The sequence below is a fragment of the Larus michahellis genome, chromosome 9 (assembly GCF_964199755.1).
Source record: "Larus michahellis chromosome 9, bLarMic1.1, whole genome shotgun sequence".
In the NCBI taxonomy this organism is placed as follows: Eukaryota; Metazoa; Chordata; class Aves; order Charadriiformes; family Laridae; genus Larus; species Larus michahellis.
This window is the reverse complement of record NC_133904.1, coordinates 28,429,721-28,449,326: the sequence shown is the minus strand read 5'-3', so window position 1 is coordinate 28,449,326 and position 19,606 is coordinate 28,429,721. Positions and strand designations below refer to the sequence as shown.

The 19,606-nt window shown below is 47.1% G+C and overlaps 1 protein-coding gene across 5 annotated transcripts in view; it reads left to right on the top strand.

Moving 5' to 3' along the window:
* Positions 1 to 19,606, top strand: part of HTR2C (5-hydroxytryptamine receptor 2C) — a 260,631-nt gene that overhangs the window by 54,876 nt on the left and 186,149 nt on the right. The window contains exon 1 of one of the 5 annotated variants that reach the window (XM_074600894.1): positions 14,614 to 14,634. The exons of the other annotated variants lie outside the window; for them this stretch is intronic. The gene's annotated coding sequence lies outside the window, so the exon portion shown is untranslated. Of the gene's footprint in view, positions 1 to 14,613; positions 14,635 to 19,606 lie in introns of those variants that run through there. 5 annotated transcript variants of the gene reach the window in all.

The following is a 19,606-nucleotide window of genomic DNA, read 5'->3' as shown; positions in this document are numbered from 1 at the left end:
TGCAGTACCACATCTGTCTCCAAGCGGACTTTCACGAAAAGGCCAGTGACGCTGGCTGTCCCATAAGCTTTTCATTAGCTGACTCACTTAGCACTGGGAATAAACAGGGAACTGAATCAAGCTGGGCCTGTCTTGGACTTTTCCCCCGAATCCTATTTTTAGCTACACAAATGCAAATCAGAAGTACTTTGCTGAAACCGGTGAGGTACTTTATAATTAATTTGTCAAATTGGTGCAAAATTTCTGAAGCATGCGATTCCCAAGGAGTAAGATCTGTTGCTGCAAAATGTCCATTCCCTCTGGAGCAGGGAGGCTGTTCCGCTGCGGCTGAGGACACGGTGAGCTGCCGGGACTGGGAGCATCAGTCCACAATGCAGATGTGTATGGTGTGTGCTTTCCACGAAATGTCAAGGCAGAAAATACTTAGTGTCATTAAAAGAACAAGGTTGACATATTAAATAATCAGCTTAGCGAAATCCATTTTACAAAGGGTCTGCTTCTGAAAACAAGGCGTTAGCATTTGGTGATAAAAGGCTAAATAGGGGAATATCGTGAAACGTTGCTGTGAATGTTGCGAAAGAAAACCAAGCAGCGTCTGTAAAGTCAGCTGCAGGCTGTAGGTCTGCACTGACGCTGAAATAACCGGTCTCGGTATCCTCAGTCCATGCTGTGCTCCATCCCATGTGCTCACACAGGCAGCCAACTGCATTGAGAAGCTGATCAAAATCAAAAATAACTCTTCTTCCAGGGGAGGCTTGCTTGGGTTTAGCTTACACCTGAAGCGCACAGTGATCCTCATACACATGGTGAATGACACCGTGTATTTTGGGAGTGCTGTTGGCTTTATACTTTCATATACGGATGTATATAGTTTTTTCTGGGTGTTTGGCAGATGCCTGGCACTTGCAAGCGGAGTTTGCTCCCGGCTCCCTGTGCCGTGCTTCCTCCCGGGCTGCGGTTCGGAAGCTTTCTCTGAATCTCCAGTAGCTTCTACTCTGCTAGGGAAAGGCGAGCTGCTCTGGAAAGCAAACTACGTGAAATAATACTTCAGAGTGATCCTCAGCACTAAGCCTTTTACAAGCTGTCGATATTTAGGATTTGTCTGTATGTAGAGGCTTAGTTTCATGTGCGAGTGAGGGCAGAGATGAAGAGCGGTTGGGAGCAGAAGAGAGCGCGTGGGCTGGTCCCTGTGCTCAGGAAACTTCGTGGTGCCTGTCCCTGCGCCTGCCTGCGGGCACCAGGTAAGGGTGAGGTTTTCCCTCTGTCCAAGGCAGTTGTGAAGATGTTTAGAGATGCGAGTTGACTGAAAGAGGAGGCAAAGCACAGGTTAGTGTAGCACAGAGTGCTAATCACCTGCTCAGGATCTAAATTGGGCATGGTATTAGCTCCCAGCCTGTGCCTGCGTGACTTTATCTCGTGAAATAACTCCTTTTTGGGCTACTGACTCATCTGGGATTTTTGTGGTACAAAATTTGGATGAGGAATGGAGAAAAGAAGACTGATGTCTTTCTGTTTGTAATTACTTCTCTGCAACTGCTTTTATGTCTGGCTTTCTGGTGTTTGAGGTCTTGCGTTTTGATGTGTAACCTGGCACGAGCAGCCCCCGGTTTGGGCTTGCAGCTGCAGGGCTGCCCTGGTTGAAGAGTGGAAGGAATTACACTGTCCTGAATTCTGCTCTGTTCGGAAACCCCGTTTCTCTGTCTTCATCCCCTGCTTCCTGCGGGCTGTGGACTTAAAGCTTGTTATAGCAGTAGGAAGGCGTGAGCCTCAACGGGCTTTGGGGTGGGACACTGCAGCCAGGAGGGGAGCAGCAGCATCAGTTGCGCTTCCTTGTAAAGCAGAATAAGCCCGTGAAACAGAAATTCTCTGTGAAATACCTCCCCTCTGTTTGAGGGCTAACACTTCTTCCCCAAGAGATCTATTTCCCTACCTTTGGCTGAGCCTTTATGGCTTTGTAATGTCAGTTATTGTTTACTGAAGTGTCTCTTCCCTCCATCACCTCCTATCAGTTGTGTGGTATCGTTTGCTTCGGGTGCGTTTCTGGTGGTTATTATACCCAGCTGATCCCCTTGCAGTTATTTCTTTGGCTCTGTATCTTTCAGCCTTTCACTGCCTGCTGAAATGCTGGTAACTTTACGCAGCCCGTACTGTCCTCTCCTTGCTGCATCTGTAATGTTATTCTTTCTGCCTTTTAGAATATATCTGCTGGTGGACTTTTTGCCAAACCACTGGTACTGACACCTGGTGAAAGAGGAGAAAATCATTACACTTCTATGAAATAATAATGCCTGTTTTATATTTCCGTATGTAAAATACACTTATAGGCAAACATTAGCACTTTGCCTACTTAATAATTGATGGCTGTACCAATTATGACTGGTTTTCAAGTGATAGAGAGAGATTAACTGTCTGTTTGTGCGCTATAGTTCTGGAGACTGGGCTGCAGGGCAAAGCCCAAATAGGATTAAGGCATGCAGGGTGAAAAGCTTCCCGAGGATCTATCCCAGGAGCCAATGTGGAGGTGGGAGGGGTGGGTAAGAGTGGAAAGATGCATAAAAAGTTTCTTGTAGATCATCAGTTGCAGGGATGGCACCTGCACATGTCCCCTCTCTCTCTTTGGTTTGCCACAGGGCTCGAGAAAGGCCAGGCTGCAGTGACGAGCTGAGCTGGGCTGGAGGCTGCGTCGCAAAAACTCGGGGTGGAGAGAAATCCACTTGGAAGGGTAAAGGCACGGCTGTGCGTGCTGCACCTTGGGGAAAGGCTGTCAGTTTTGAGGTAACTTGTATTAAAGCATCTGTCGGAAGAAAAGCTGAAGCAAAACTAGAAAACTGTCCAACCTGTCTAAATGCAGCCCTATAGAAAAAGCAAAACAAGCATACTACTGTTAACAAGCACTTTTGTGACGGGGAGGGAGGGTCGATTAACAGCAGAACACCTCGGCAAAGACCGCAGACAGACCTAACAGTGGTGCTTTCTGTGGTTTACAGAGGACAACTGAGACCTCCAAATGGTTACAGAGGTCTGGAGGTACGTAAATGGCTTGGCACGGTGGGGATAAAAATAGGACAAAGACTGTCTCCTGAAGATTAATTAATTTTCATTGTCTTAAACCTTCCTTTATTAAAGAATGTCTGAAATTTTGTTAATCAGAAAGATAGGTGTTACGAGACATGCCAATGCTACATCAGGATTGCAACCTCTGCATTGACAGCTTTGACGGGTGACGAGCGGCTGCCTACACTGAGCTTCTGCCTGGGCACCCTGTGGTGGAAGGGCTGAAGGAGCACTGAGTGAGCTCCCTTAACAAGGGGACGATTGAAGCTGAGCAGGCTTGGTTTTGCTGGAACAGTTTAAGGACTGTTGATACAAGCAGCTCCCATGGATGGAGAGAAATGGAATGTCTGGTGGGAGGCATGGTGACAAGCTGGTGAGGCAGTGCTGGGGCACAGCTTCAGGTAGAATCATAGAATCATAGAATCTTCATGGTTGGAAAGGACCTTTGAGATCATCGGGTCCAACCATACACACACACACAAAAAAAACCAAACAAGCACCCCCCCCCCCCAACCTACAATCTCTGCCCTTCAGAGCATGCCCTGAAGTGCCAAATCTAGACGTTTCTTAAATACCTCCAGGGATGGTGACTCAACCACCTCCCTGGGCAGACCGTTCCAGTGCCTGACCACTCGTTCAGTAAAGTCATTCTTCCTAATATCTAATCTAAACCTCCCCTGCTGCAGCTTCAGACCATTTCCTCTGGTCCTGTCATTATTGACCTGGGAGAAGAGGCCAACACCCACCTCTCTCCCACCTCCTTTCAGGTAGTTGCAGAGGGCAATGAGGTCTCCCCTCAGCCTCCTCTTCTCCAGACTAAACATGCCCAGCTCCCTCAGCCTCTCCTCATATGACCTGGTCTCCAGACCCCTCACCAGCCTGGTAGCTCTCCTCTGGACACGCTCCAGCACTTCAATGTCCTTCTTGTACAGAGGGACCCAGAACTGAACACAGGACTTGAGGTGAGGCCTCACCAGTGCCGAGTACAGAGGCACCATCACTTCCCTGCTCCTGCTGGCCACTCTATTCCTGATACAAGCCAGAATGCTGTTGGCCTTCTTGGCCACCTGGGCACACTGCTGGCTCATGTTAAGCAGGTAGGAGAGGACAGCCCTGTCCTGTCATTGAAACCGGATTATTGGGTGCCATTTCTGTGTCCACCCTGCTAATAGCAATCCTGTTTGTAGTGTGCCAGCTGCTGTTAGGATTACTGTGTATCACAAGGATGTTAGTGGGTCCTGGATGCAATTCTGCAGCTTGTTAGAACAGGGGTTGGTGCCTTTTTGTTGTATTGCACGTTTAAGCAGAAGCTCCTTATGAGCCACATACCCTTCTGACATGCATTTCACTGCTTTTGGTAATGCTCCTTGAGAGCAGTCACTTTACTTATATATGAGATGTTGTAGTCAAGAGTATAAATATCTGTGTCAGTCTATGTGGTTGCAGCAAAAACTGAGCTGGGGAACCTCTGGGGGAAGATGACTCCACAGGGACTCAGAGTGACTATTTCTTGAAGTCCATACTTATTTGACTACTCTGATCTAAGACTCTCTTCACATGAGTTTCATTATTTATGCCCAAAACATCACAAATCAGCATGGTTGACATCTCCTTGGAGTGTCTTCTCTGGCCTGTTGGATAAGAAGCAAGAAGAAGGTGCTCCGCATTAGTATTTATAGCTGTTACATTAACTTGCTGTGTTCTTGTGGCAAATTTGACACTGCTCTGGGATCCATTTTACATGGTTTCGGAATATCTGCCAGGTAGCACCTTAGCTTTTATTTTTCCCAATGACCTGTTTTTCGCTTGTCTGCATTTACCAGCTCAAATACTCTTTAGCTAGTGTAATTCTTGCTAGCTTTTCCTGCTGCTCTCTGGCTGTTCTTTCCTCTGAATAATGTAATGCTGAAATTAAAATCCCTCATTTCTGCTGCCTTGAGGGGGTGTCGTTCTGAGATGCTGTCCTGAAAGTAGAAGTGGAAGAAAGCGTGCCTTTTTATCAGGTCCGTATTGGCATTCTGAATTAATTCTACAAACAGAAAGGAGCCAGCATGCCAAGGATGGTGTGCCCCTCTTGTGCTGGCTTGTGGAAGTGGTAAGAGCCTGCTAATGCCGCTGGGCAAAGCTTATTCTTTCTGTGCAAGGGAACCTGCTTTTCTTTTGGCGTTGAATGAGAAGACGTTGCTGAATGTGGACAGTTGAGGGTGGATGGGGTAGAACAAGTCTAGTTAAACCTGTTGGTTTAAACCCAGGGCAGGCAAGGGCTATGGCTGTGGTTTTCATAGCTGCCACCGCAATAGAAGATGAAGGTTTCCTTCTTGGATTCCAGCTGGGCTTTGCATGGCTGCCTGCAAGCGTATCGTGTTTGAACTGTATGACCACAAAACTTTATAATGCAGCTCTCTAGGGTTGGCTGAACTTTTCGTAGTTATGGCTGGCTGAGCTTTGTGTAGTAAATGTTTCAGCAGCGTCCGAGGGGTTAGTACAGGGCAGTACAAGCCATTTGCAGGGTGAAATGCAATGTTTGTGCAGTTACTGATGTTTCTATTATCTTGTTTTGGAATACCAGGACTTGTGCTTTGGCTTATAGTACTGCATAAGCCACAAAGAGAAAGCAATAGAGCAGTATGTGGGGAGCTGTGGTAGGAAGCGGGGCCATCTGCAGAGAAATACTTGAGTAATTCATTAGGTGATTCATCCTGTGATGGTTCTTTGGATCTGTAATAAGAATTAGTACTTCTCCTTACGCAGAGGAGGGGAAAATTAATTCAGAGTTTCTAGCAAAGCCTAAGAAGTGACTTTGAAGCCTTGTCAAATGCTCCTATGATTCAAGGATCCAGTGCATGGGGGCAGTTTATCAGTCTGGGCCAGCTGAGGGACTGCCTTAGATGAAGTCATCTTGATCAGCGCTGGCGTCTGCTGATAGAAAGATGTGAGCAAAGCGAACCATGTGCCTGCTTCTAGTTTCCTCCTTGATGCTGGCTTCAGTAAGATGCTAAAAAAATACAAAATACAGTAGTCTTGTTTGTATTAAAGCAGTCACAGGATGCAGGTTAACTTCTGATGGTGACCTCTTCAGCTGCTGGCAAAAGATGTTGCATTTCTTTACTAGAACAGGCAGCAAGGTAGATCAATTGGAACAGAGCCCTCTGCTTCTGCTCAAAACGTGGAAACTGTTACGTGCACAAGAGAAAACCTTTCCAGTTCATTAGCGAAGAAAGAAGGGAGCTCTTGGTCAGGCTGTTGGATCACTCCAGCTACTGTTGACTCTCCCAGCGGTACCGGTCAGGGTGGGCTGTCCTTTCATCCCTCTTATATCAAATCTCTACCTTCTTCCTCCACCTGATGCCGTGGTTCTAATCTTTCTCACTTTCAGGAGGTCCCAGCAGAATCTTTGCCATCATTTCACACACTTTTCTGGCTGTACTTCTTAACGTACTCTTAACACTCTCCTCCACATACATGGGGCCTTGCTTCTGAAGGCGTCGGTGCTCGTTGTCTTGATTTCCCAGTTTGAGACTGAGAGGTTTGTAGTTTTTGGAAAACTGTCAGTGGAGTAATGGTGTGCTTGAACAATCATTTGAAGATATAAGTTGTCCTCAGTCGGTAACTGCACGGACTTTTTGTAATAGACTTGCAAAGCAACTTTAAATAATGTGGCTTCAAGGGTCGCAGGGTTTTATACACAATAATCCTGAGTGAGTTTGGTCAGTGGCTCTATGGTTTTCTAGGCTGGTTTTCAGCTTCTTCTTTTCTTTTCTTTTTTTTTTTTTGCATTGTTTTTGTTAATTTTTGTCTGGTTGGGTTTGGGGTTTTGGTCTTGGTTTTTTTTTTGTTGGGGTTTTTTTTTGGAGGGGCTGTCCATTTTGGTGGGTTGTCCCCCACTTTTATTGCTAGAAAGGTTTGTTCATGTCTGCACCTTCTTTAGCTGTTTCTTTTTTGTGTCTCCTCTCCAAGTGCTGTCTGACACCACGGGGCGTCCCTGGTCTGTGTTCACTCCTCATCCTCTTTTACTTCCACCTTCTGCCTTTCTGCTCACCTGTCCACAGCAGGGCGTCAGAGGTATCCCAACCCTATCCCAGCCTCCCTGCCTGAATCCCAGCATACCTCTTGCACTTCTCTCACCTCAAAGCTGGGGTTGCTCAGAGAGAGAGTTGTGGTGTTGTCCTGGGATAGAATTCATTATGCCTTCGCACTCAGGTCTTCTGTGGAGAGATGCTCTCTCTCTGTTGCGTGGTGGTATCTGATGCATTGCTCTCACTGTAAGGCACTGGTGGATGTTGCTTTCGGGTTTGGTAAACCTGTTAGTTTTGGGCAGTGCTCGCTGGAAATTGTGTGGTCTCGGCCAGCTTCCCCGCCAGTAGCGAAATGTCAACGCACTGCTTGAGCAGCACAGTGTGGTGGTGGGTTACGACTGTTGGGATCTGCTCTCCAAGCTGTTCTGAGCATGCTTTGTCTTTCTGAAACCCTCCGGTCCTGTGTCCTGTTCTAGCGAGATCTGGGCGAAAGAAAGAAGAGGTTTTATAATGAAGATTTTGAGGTATTAAACACATTAACACTGGAAACGTTTTGTACCTGTTCAGTTTTTGACCTTAGGGGAATTTTCTCAAGATGTTAGCTGTTTGCACAACAAACTTACGATGGTAACAATTTCTTACCAAGGAGGGTACACATCTAATATTCGCTGTCCGTGATTGTAACTCTGAGTGTGACTTGCATTAGATTTTGGTGCAATTTGGCAAGTTTTCTGCTGATTCACTTCGCATACGGGAGGGCTGAAAACTATTCATGCCAACCTGAGCGTGCAGGATGTGAGTCATTGCCTGATGGTCATTGCCTGGCCTGGCCGAGAAGGATATTTTCTATGAACTCAGTCTGTGCATCTTTGAAAATCACCTTTTTACATATTCATGAAAATTTACCTAAATTCATTGCAGCTTTGCACTGAAAGTGAATTGCATCCTAGGAAGTGCCATATGGCCTGTGCTTTTATATTCAAACAACTACTGCGTCAGAAATATAAAGCCCTAAAACCTGCTCTTAAACATTTAGAAGAATAAAACATTTAGTTGCCACTGGGGACATACATGTAAGAGCATGAGACACGCAATCCCCTGGGGGCTTCTTGAAGTCTCTGTTGGAGACATGAGCTGCTGTCTTTTTTGGGTCTTTAACCCATTTCTGATGACCTCCTTGAACAGCAGCCTGGGCGTAAGCAGCAGAGTGGGTCAGCTTGATTTTCATGGGGAGCCAAAAGTGGGGGTTTTGTGATGTTTAATGATGGGCCAGTTCTGGGGATGTGACCCGCTCTGTGACACTGAAGCCACTTATTGCCCTGGAAACAGCATCTAAATCCGTCCCCTCTGCTTGCTCCCCGCAGTCCTGCTGTACTGCCAGGCAAAGACCGGTTTTAGCGCTGCCCAAGCCATGGGCAAGAGCCTCAAGCCTCTTCTGGCTGCTTCAAGCAGGCTGCGCACAGAGCTTTGCAGAGGCACAGCTATACTGGCCATCAGAGAATACCCTGCCTCAGGGATGGAGCTGAAGTCTCCTCCTGATGGGCATGCAGCAATATTTTCTGACAGCAAGACTATAAACTATATCAACACTTGGCTGGGAAGCCACCATGATAGATGCTGCTGCGTATTCCAAATGTGCTTGAATTTAATTTAGACCTTGCTGGGGAAATAAACATCATCATCCTTAAAGAGAAACGAGACTATGAATCTCGTTTCCGGGAATGGATTGAAGGGAGCTAATTTCTTGTTGAACATCTGGCTTTCTAGGGGACCGGCAGTGGTTAACCACGATGCTCTGGTTCTCAGCGAATACCATCTTTCAGAGGAAGTGTGGAGTTAGTGCAAACCCGCAGCACCAGGCCCTAAAATAGCGTTCCTGTTCTCTGGTAAAGCAGTGAACATTTTGTCATTGCAGACTGGCATGAGACAGTGCGCTTTTTTTTTTTTTCCCCCCTTTTACATTAAGGAAAAAAACCCAACATATACCTCTGCGTTGAGAGGATTAATTAGTTACTGGATGCAAGCCATTAGTGTAAAATGCTAAGTATTGTTCTTCTGGAGAGTATATCAGCTAGAGCTGGCCAAGTATTGGAGCGTATGTTTGCCTCTTCTCCCATGGACTAATTCATTAGAGTGATTACTATTTGAAGTCTCCTACAGAGATTTGTACATGGAGGGGGAAAAAAAGGGCTTTGGCTAAAAATTAGCTTTATGGAAATCTTTTTTCCAGCTGGCTCTATGCTCAGTTTTTCCTTCCACTCTGAGTTGCTTCTTCGCCTTCTCAACCGATACTGGTAAATTGTTCAGTAAAAGCACGAATGTTCTGTCACAGCAGAGACAGGAGATGAGAAAAAGGATATTTCTGCCTCTCCGTGCTTATCTCTGCATTTGCAATAGCTGCCTCCTCGCAGGCACGCAGGGCGCAGTGGAGGAGCGGGATGGGATCCACCACCTGGCGTTCCCCCTGTGCCCGCCCAGCATGGTGATGCCCAGCTGCGAGCAGGGTGTTCTGTTAGTTTCTCTTTCCTCCTGTACTGGCTCGGGTTGGCTTGCGGTCACCTCTCACGGCTGTCCCAGCAGTTAGCCTTCTCCAAAGCTCTTTCCTCGCCCCAGGTAGAAGTTTTTCCCCTTGAGTTTTGGTAAGTAACTGTCTCCCTTCCTCTCTCATCCCTGCTCAGCTGGTGGAGATGCCTCCCCAGTAGCCCATCAGGTTGGGATGGAACCCTTCCATCCACTGTGCACTGCAGCTTGAAAGATGGCGCGACCCTACCACATCCTTTAAAGGACATTAGGAAAATTTATGAGTTATTTTTAGATTCTAAAAACTTGCCACAAAGCTGCCCTTGGTGAGACTGGATGTGACAGCTGTAGCACTCCAGAGAGGATGGCTGGGACTGAAGTGTTGCCCTGGCGTGAGCGCTGAGACACGGCGGTCTCTGCCATGGGAAGAGCTGCTGCTGTTGTCTCCCAGGAGCGGGTGTCCATGTGTGCCGTCGCAGTGAGAACTCAAAGCGGTGCAGGGACCATACCTGTGGGTCAGGCTGTGCTTATACGTATTGAATAGGATCTTGGGCACCAAGTTTTGCTCTGCGACGCCTCTTAGGCTCACCTTTACACCATTCCCTTTCTCTCTCCTTCTCCCACCGCCCTCCTCTAGCCTGCAGACCATGGCAGGGCAGGACCTCTGGTGCCCTCTTCCATGTCCTGATTTCAAGTCATCGTAAGGGCTGGCTTCTGTACTGCAGGTTTTTCTGTATATATTTGTCTGAACAGCTTTCTGCCTCTGCGATCCCCGAGCTCAGCTCAACTTTCCTACTTGGGGATGGGAACTATTGTTTGGAAGTTTTTTCTTTCCGTTTCCATGATGTTCCAGGCTGGCTGGAGATACCTTCTGCCCACTGCTGGGTGAGGACTCTGTGCCCATGCCAGCTGCCTGCAGTGGTACGGAGGAGTCTGTGCCCAGCAGTTGTCTTCTGTTTGCTGGTGCTCCTTCTACCAAGGAGCCTGCATGTGGTGGCTTCGTGCCCTGGAGCTGTACTCTTGCTGGGACACTTCTCTGTCCCAGCTCGCAATGTGCCTCTGACAGACGGTGGCAGCAGCACTCTGTTCTCCTTGCCGATGATGTCTTTTTTTAAGTTTGGTTCACCAGTTTGGATGCTCTGAAGCTGAAGTTCTTGGCCAGAGGCTCTGATGGGAAAGGGTCTTGCGTTGCCTTCCCCGTGGCATTTGCCCGAGCCTGAAGAGAGCGCTCCTGAAGAGATGCCAGGGGTGCAATTCCCTGCGCTCGAAGGTGTCTGCAGCTCCTTTTCCTGCTGTCTTGTTGATGTAGATAATTGTGCCATTCTTGAATGTGTGTCAGCTCAGCAAACGGGAGTTTTAGTCTTAAGAATAGAAGTGATAGGCCATAGTTGGCTTTTCCTCTGACCCAAGCCAAAGCAAGGCCCGACTCTGAAGACAGGGGTGATGTGGGGCTGCCTGCTGACAGTGCTAGGTGAAGTAAACCCTTCTCTAACATAGGCACTACTTCTGTTAATGAGCGAATCTGGAAGATGTGATTTCACTTTTGTCAGCTAATCGATTATCCTGAGGGCTGCAAACTCCCAGCTTCGTTTTACAAATTGGTACTAAGGAATTTTGACCCTGAGAAGGAGACAAGAAATAAAAGACTTCATTTTCCTACTTGTCTGCCTCCCTAGCTATGCAGGCACATAGGCGGCTTTCTCTGCAGGAAGAATGCTAAAAGATTATTGTTTCACTTAAAAAAAAACAAAACCAAACAACCCACAAACTTTCCTTCCCTGTTTTCATCAGACTACCTCTTTTCTTCTAAAATTGCAAATGTAGCTTGTGTCTGGATTTTCTCCTGCCCCACTGTCAGCCCAGGCTGCAGCAGGTCCCTTTGCAGCTCATTACCCCTGGTGTTCAGGTGTAAATGCTCGGGCAAGTGAAACCACCTGGGCAGGTGGGCGGGCAGGTGGCTGGTGCTGTGCTGGGACTCTGGGTTGGCTCAAAGCAGCTGCAGCTGTGCTGGAAACGGCACCTGCGTGAGAGGGGCAGAGGCTCCCAGGGACGTCTGCTGCGTTCAGGATGCTTTGGGCATAAGGAATTGTTACCAGCAGGCAATTTAGGAAGAAGAGACTCGGAGTAACATACGCAGTATCTACAGTGATGGATTAATAAACAGGTCTCTAAAGGTTTTTTACATATTTCCTCCCCCTCCCCCCAACTTTGTGTATTCAGATAAGTAGCAGTAGCAAAGTTGGCTTCAGTGAAATCCTGTTCTAGATCTGTATGATCTGTAGCAGGACTCTTTTCAGTTGTGTATACTGTTTTCTTGTGTGCGTGCGCACGCACCTCTATCGAATATCTCTTAGGATTTAATGGTTAGGGTTGGAGGAGGAGGAGGTTTTGGATGTCTGCTGTGGCTTAGTTATGAGATCTGCAGGTGGTGGTGCTGCTGCAGCAGAGGTCAGACATCCGGCATGGCTCTGGGGCAGCTCCACACTGGGGAGGCCAGCTCTGTGCTCCAGTCCCCTCTAAATGCTTTTCTACTGAAAAACCGTCTTTTTGTTTGTGTGACCATTACTTTTGGAGCCTGTATGCCCTAAACAAGCTATATCTATGTAGCAAAGTGAATTTGGAAAGCTTAGTGCTTACTGCGTTGGAATAGTGCTAAGAGTAGAAAAGCCTTTTGTTGGGTAGGCTTGATGGGAGCAGTCAGTCAGTATCTGTATGTGACTTAAAATTTCAGTCCCTCCTTAGGTGAGGGATTTACATAAGTATTAATGTGACACCACAGCAGGGGAGTGGTAAAATACCCAAAAGTCAGTTGGTGTCTTTGCAGCAACCCTGAGACAAGGGGTGTTGATGGCACGGTGCCGGTCCTGCGGGGAGCACAGGCAGCGGCTCTGGCAGAACCTGCCTGCGGAAACCGGCCGTCGCTCCTTGCCTGCCCTGAGGATGAGCAGGCGGATGATCCACAGCCGTGGGCCTTCCTCGCCCCGGAATTCTGTGCTTGCAGATCCCACAGCATCGTTAGGAACCTCTTTAATCATGCAGCTATTTTGTACCCTAATCAACTTTTCCTTGCTGCTTGGAGAGCCGCAGCTGGGGGGGTTACTCACTGAGTGAATCATAGCAAAAATTAGTAGTTGTCTTTATGAATTATCGCCTCACCCGCTTACCAGATTTCTGGTTGGGGTTTTTGTGGGGTGTTTTTTTTTTGTTTGTTTTGTTTTTGTTTTGTTCTGTTTAACATTAGGTTTTAGCTTAATGTGAATGTCTGGGGAAGTCCTGGTGCTTTAGTTGCTTGTATAAATTGCCCCTCCTCTGGGGTACTTCAGCATTTTGTTGAGTTATCATGCAGTGTTTAAGTGAAATGTGTTGAGGTTGTTTTGTTTTTTTTTTAATGTAAAATAGACTGTTCTGTTACAAGAAACAAAAGCATTGCAAATCATTTTTCTTTGTAACACCTCTAATTTCTGCCACGCTGTGGCTGCGTTTCTCATTCGCCCTTACTTTTCCCTACCTGGCAGAGTTGCATTTAGGCCCGGAGGGGACGTCAGAGCTCCTGCTGCTCGGGTGCTGCTCGTTCTAGTGGCAGGCGATGATTTACATGGTGCAAGGTGTAACTTTCCCATTTCTGCATAGCCACAGGAACCGACCCCTCTGACATTTGGTAGGGTCCTTCAAAGTGAGCGCTTGCATTAGCAGCGCTTTGGTGTGCTGCAAGGACTCCTCGTATGTGACAACTGACAAATTTCAGTGACTTGATAGTGGGCAGCTGGATGTACAAAGAGCCGCCAGCCTGGGGCTGAGGGTTTGCAGACCTGAGGTCTGATCCTTGAAATCAGGAGATGTAAAAAGACAATCAAACGCTGATCATGAGCTTATATAGGCGGGGTAAATGTTAAAACTAAAAAAGAAAAATTCCATTACAAAGAACTTTGAATTCCTGAATGGGGTATGTTTGTTCTTTTTCTTGCTTTACATTTTTAAAATTTCTTATAGCGGCCTTCCAGTCCCTGAAGGGGGCCTACAGGAAAGCTGGGGAGGGGCTGTTGGCAAGGGCATGTAGCGATAGGACGAGGGGCAATGGTTTTAAACTAGAGCAGGGCAGGTTTAGATGAGACATTAGGAAGAAGTTCTTTCCAATGAGGGTGGTGAGACACTGGCCCAGGTTGCCCAGAGAGGTGGTGGAGGCCCCATCCCTGGAGACATTGAAGGCCAGGCTGGATGAGGCTCTGAGCAACCTGATCTAGTTGAAGATGTCCCTGCTGACTGCAGGGGGGTTGGAGTAGATGGCCTTTAGAGGTCCCTTCCAACCCAACACATTCTATGATTCTATGATTTAAGTCATTTTTAAGGTACATTTGAAAGTCTTGCCCTTGCATTTTTGCTTCCTGAGTATTGCTGCCCTCCCCTCCCAAATCCATTAGAGCAGTGGCATTTCTGGGTTGAGCTGAACTGCTGCTGTCGCTTCCTTCTCCTCCTGCAGCAATGGGGCTGCTGCCTCCCCCGGCTGCCATCGCCCCCCTGCTGTCCTCTGCTGAGGGTGGCCCAGGCCCCGATGCCAAACCTGGCAGAGCCGTAGCCCGCCTGCTGCTCAGTGCTGACCCAAGGAGAGACCACAAACCAGTGGGATTTCCAGTCGGCTACCTGCACAGCATATGTCTGTGGGTCTTGCTGGTGCTGGTTTTATCCACTGCCAAAATCTTTAATTTTCGAATTGATCTGTGATTCAGTATGACGAAAGATGCCTTCTGTAAGAGGTTAATTACCTCTTACAGCAGAACGTGCCATGCCAAGTCCTACACTGGATGTTTCCAAGGATCAACTTTGGTTGCCCACAATCTCTTACAGAGTGAAAGGGATTAACAAAAACTAATTAATCTTTTTTTTTCAGGATTTCGGCCACATAAATTAAGAGTTAATGTAGCTTTTCTGAGAAGCGTGAAGTGATGCATTCACCTTCCCGTGCGAGTCTGGGATGTGGAGTAGCTCTTTTTACTGAACCCTGAAGCAACACAAGCGCTCCAGGAACTGTTCACGCACAGCCAGTGTGGTGAGCTGAGTATTGCCATTATCCACTCTGGGGGTTTTAAAAAGAGACTGTCAAAAGTGCTTGTCTTCGCTGCCAGCCACCTAAGCTGGCAAGACAAATGTAACCTTTTAAATATATCTTGGTTTCTTTTGGGTTGATGGATTTTTACTTTTTTTGTTTGCTTGCTGGGTTGATATTTATCTACTTTTAGCAAGGGAAAAATGATGATGCTAACCTAATTAGTGGTCAATGTAAGTAGCTTCAGGAAGAAACTCCACGACTTTGAATCTCATAATCCTGCAGTCGGACACTGGAGTTTTGCACGCTCTGCCATATGAGACAACTGTAAGAAAGATTATCCAATTAGGACCTAGAATAATACAGCACAATAACTTCCCATAAACCCCGGTGACAGCAATTCAGACTTCCTTTTTGTTCGTATCCGTGGGGCTGCGAAGAAGAGAGGCGGATCTGTAGTCGGGGAAACTTTCCAGAAAAATTTGTAAGTGACTGAGGGATTCAGGCCTGCCTTCTCCGAAGAGGTTCTTTGCCTGCCCCTCTTCTGCTCCCAGTTACTTGTGTGTCCCCCAGCGGGTGGGTTTGCTGGAGTGCCTCCCTGGGATTTCTCGGTTGTCAATAAAGCAGCAGGTCCCTTGACAGATCTGCTGTGTTTTAATAGGAAGATATTTTCCCACTTGCCCAGATGTTGAAAATGTTTTAAAAACATTTTAGACAAAGCATTGTCTAAATGCTGCTATATTAGGATTTTTAAAAAAAAAATTCAGACAAAGCAGTGAAAGGCGAACTGTTGCTTCTCAGTATTAGGGCAGATGGGAAGAGGAGAGCGCTGCCACAGTGTGTTTTGCTACTCGCAGAAATTGTCCTGCCACTGCAGATGCTGCTGTAGATGTGGAAGTGATGCACAAACCACAGACACCTATGTGATAGTGATGATCTCTTCACCTCTTACCCTGGGCTTTAATCAAACTGAGTACACGTGGGAAAGCACTGGAAAGGGATAACCACCAAATGTTACTTTTTCAGTTTACATTTCCAGGATTGAAGTTAAAGAGCTAGGTTTTTTTGGTTACACCACTTTCTTCTTTTCGGTGGCAAGAGGGCAGAGAGGAGGTGCTCGCTGCCCTTAAAAATTCTTCTCAAGTGTGAATCACAGGTACAATTTATTTTTAGATACACTGATGTACAGGTTAACTCAGAACTGGTCTGGCCCTTTTGCCTTTAATAGAATTATTTCTATACTTTGAATAATTCATAATGAATTCTAGAGTAACTTAAAATTTTTGAATGGGTAAACCAAAAAATATGGAGTAAAATCCCAATAAACTGCTGTCAGGAAAAAATGATGATGTTTGCCCATTTAAGTTTCAATAAACTTGAGATATTTTTAAAGTTTACACACTAAAAAAACCAAAGCAACAGAACTGTAAAGTTTTTAACACTGTGGTTTTAATGTTTAACCCCACTTAATTTGCTGAGTTTACAAAAAGCACAGGACAAATCTGCAAAACCTTCAGTCCCTTTGTGTCAAAAGATGGCCAGTCAGTTGGGCATTAGTCCTTCCCTTGATGGGACCAGATGCTGAAGGGTTTGGATGTCAGCCTGGGAGCTCCAGAGTCAACCTTCTCATAGGTTTGCGCAAACGGATGTGTGTGCCCTTGAGTGAGGAGCTGAGGCTCCTGGTGGCTCATTCCCCATCTGGAAAAATGGGGATGATAAAAGTTCTCCCCCACTCAGCCAGACCAAACTGCAGAACAATGATGTGAGGTGTTCCAGAAGGCAGAAGATCAATATGTCCCATGAGTTTGTGTCTTTCAGTTCTGACCCTTCTGTTCCTAAACATTGTTTAAAAAAAACAAAGGAACAAGACTGTTGTTTGGGGAGAAACAGACGGAAAGGCAGTGAGCAGCAAGGCAGGAATGGGGTGCGTGGGTATCCCAGGGCTTGGTGTGCCTGGATGGTTTAGCATGAAGGAGCAAGCAGGAGATGCATTGGCTTCCTTCCCAAAGCCCTGGTGATCCCAAATCCAGGCGATGCACCGTTGGGTTGGCAAACTCACAGGTAGGTCAGGGCTGTGACCAAAGTCCTCAGCAGCTTTTGCCCCCTCGTATGTGGTGTAGTACAGGCACAGGGCTCTCACGGCACGTCCCAAGCCTATTTTGTTATCATAGAACAGTTTGGGTTGGAAGGGACCTGAAAGATCATCTAGTTCCAAACCCCTGCCCTGGGCAGGGACACCCCCCACCAGACCAGGTTGCTCCAAGCCCTGTCCAGCCTGGCCTTGAACCCCTCCAGGGATGGGGCAGCCACAGCTTCTCTGGGCAACCTGGGCCAGGGGCTCACCACCCTCAATGAAAAATTTCTTCCTAATGTCTAATCTAAATCTCCCCTCTTCCAGTTTGAAGCCATTACCCCTCATCGTATCACTACATGCCCTCATAAAATGTCCCTCCCCAGCTTTCCTGTAGACCCCCTTCAGGGAGTGGAAGGGGCTGGAAGGTCTCCCTGGAGCCTTCTCTTCTCCAGGCTGAACCCCCCCAACTCTCTCAGCGTGTCCTCACAGCAGAGGGCCTCCAGCCCTCGGAGCATCTCTGTGGCCTCCTCTGGCCCCTCTCCAACAGGTCCATGTCCTTCTTATGTTGGGGGTCCCAGAGCTGGACACAGTGCTCCAGGTTGGGTCTCGTGAGATCAGAGTAGAGGGGCAGAATCACCTCCCTCGACCTGCAATTTTACATTGACTTCTGTTGTACGTTGTACTCGTGCTCTGTTGTAACGACGTACTGCTGTAACCACTTAAAATCCGTACAGACAGGTTTCGCAGCAGTGTTGGTCTTTTCTAGTGGAAAGGCTGGAAATCGTTATTCTGTTTGATCGCCAGACTTCTTCAGAGAGTGAATAGGAGGCATTACTCTTAAGTAATAGAGGATGAAGTGAGATTTCTCAAAGCACTGATGCGTTCGGCTCCAGATTTGAAATGTTCAAAACATTGCTTTGTGACTGTGAAAAATTACTTTAGGCAATGAAAAATGCCAGGGATATTCCACCCTGGATAGTTTGCGATTTGGGGGAAGAACATCTCATCTTACACTGACAGGGCTCTCTATCTCCCCCCCCCCCGCCCCTTTTTTTTTCTTTTTTCAAGCTCAAAAATCAAATGCAACTGTTTTCAGTAACTGGGAAAAACAAAGATGTGCCTTTATTTTGGGAAGGTTAGGACCATTCTTTGTTTTACAAATAGCAAAAAAGCAAGCGTTAGAGCATGGTGTTAAAATAGTACCCTGCACCTCTCTTCAAGAATATCAAAGTCTTTTCTGCCGCTCAAAAGGGAAGCAGAACAAAAACATTGTGGGTAATAATTTTTAAGACAACAACGAGCCTGAATAGATAGATTTTAAAACCCTTGTTTCATAAACGTTTAAAAGAATCTTCACAGATTTAAACTTCATTTTTTATTATTGCTTTCCTTATTACGCATTGGCTTTTAAGTTCCGTAATACCACTGCGAAAGAAATAAAATGTCAGATGTGAAGGATGTTATTATCAGTATGCAGTGGCACTTTTATATACTGATTATAGTGAAGCCTCTCCACATCACTTTCCTTCATTATTTTTATTTCTGCACCTAAAATGAAAAGGAATAAATGTACCTCTTGCTCAACAAATATTTTTATAAGGTCAGAACTTGGTTGCTGAACATCAGGTTGCGTGGGTTCTCCTGGACATGCCCACTGCTGCGTGGGGACTCCTGGAGAGCCACGTCCTGCTTTTTTAAGCAAATCTCTTCTCACAAAGGCACCTGTAAACGAACCGGCTGTGGTGTGGTCAAAGGGCCCTTCCTGCAATATATTGCTTTCTGGTGTCACAATATTCTTATCATAGAATCACAGAATGTGTTGGGTTGGAAGGGACCTCTAAAGGCCATCTAGTCCAACCCCCTGCAGTCAGCAGGGACATCTTCAACTAGATCAGGTTGCTCAGAGCCTCATCCAGCCTGGCCTTGAATGTCTCCAGGGATGGGGCCTCCACCACCTCTCTGGGCAACCTGGGCCAGTGTCTCACCACCCTCAGTGGAAAGAACTTCTTCCTAATGTCTCATCTAAACCCCCCCTGCTCTAGTTTAAAACCATTGCCCCTCGTCCTATCGCTGCATGCCCTTGCCAACAGCCCCTCCCCATCCTTCCTGTAGGCGCCCTTCAGGGACTGGAAGGGGCTGGAAGGTCTCCCCGGAGCCTTCTCTTCTCCAGGCTGAACAACCGCAACTCTCTCAGCCTGTCCTCACAGCAGAGGGGCTCCAGCCCTCAGATCATCTTCGTGGCCTCCCCTGGCTCCGCTCCAACAGGTCCATGTCCTTCTTGTGCTGAGGGCTCCAGAGCTGGACACAGTACTCCAGGTGGGTTCTCACCAGAGCGGAGCAGAGGGGCAGAATCCCCTCTCTGGATCTACTGGCCACGCTTCTTTTGATGCAGCCCAGGATGCGATTGGCCTTCTGGGCTGCGAGTGCACATTGTTGGCTCATGTCCAGCTTTTCATCCACCGGGACCCCCAAGTCCTTTTCCACAGGGCTGCTCTCTATCACATCATCCCCCAGCCTGTATTGATAATGAGGATTGTATTCTTCATCCTTTCCCTTTCATCTTCTTGTAATAGCCTTTGGTTCAATGTAGCTACGAACTCCCCTGATGTTCTGAGACTGCAGTGGGCTTGGGAGCTCTCGAGTGGCAACCTCTAGCATTTGTTTTGATAACGTTGGACAATGTTAAAAAACAAACAGCGGCAGAAGAATCACCGCTGTTGAATATCTTCAAAACAGCACATTATGACCTGCCACTGGGTCTTGCACACAAACCTTTGCAGAGGTAGTACAGAACTCTGGCTGAATGGTAGGAGACGTTTCTGCCGTGGAAAGCTGTTTCCCAGGTAATTCAGGGAGTGAATAATCCCATTTAGCGACGTACAGTAATGAATAGTCCAGCTT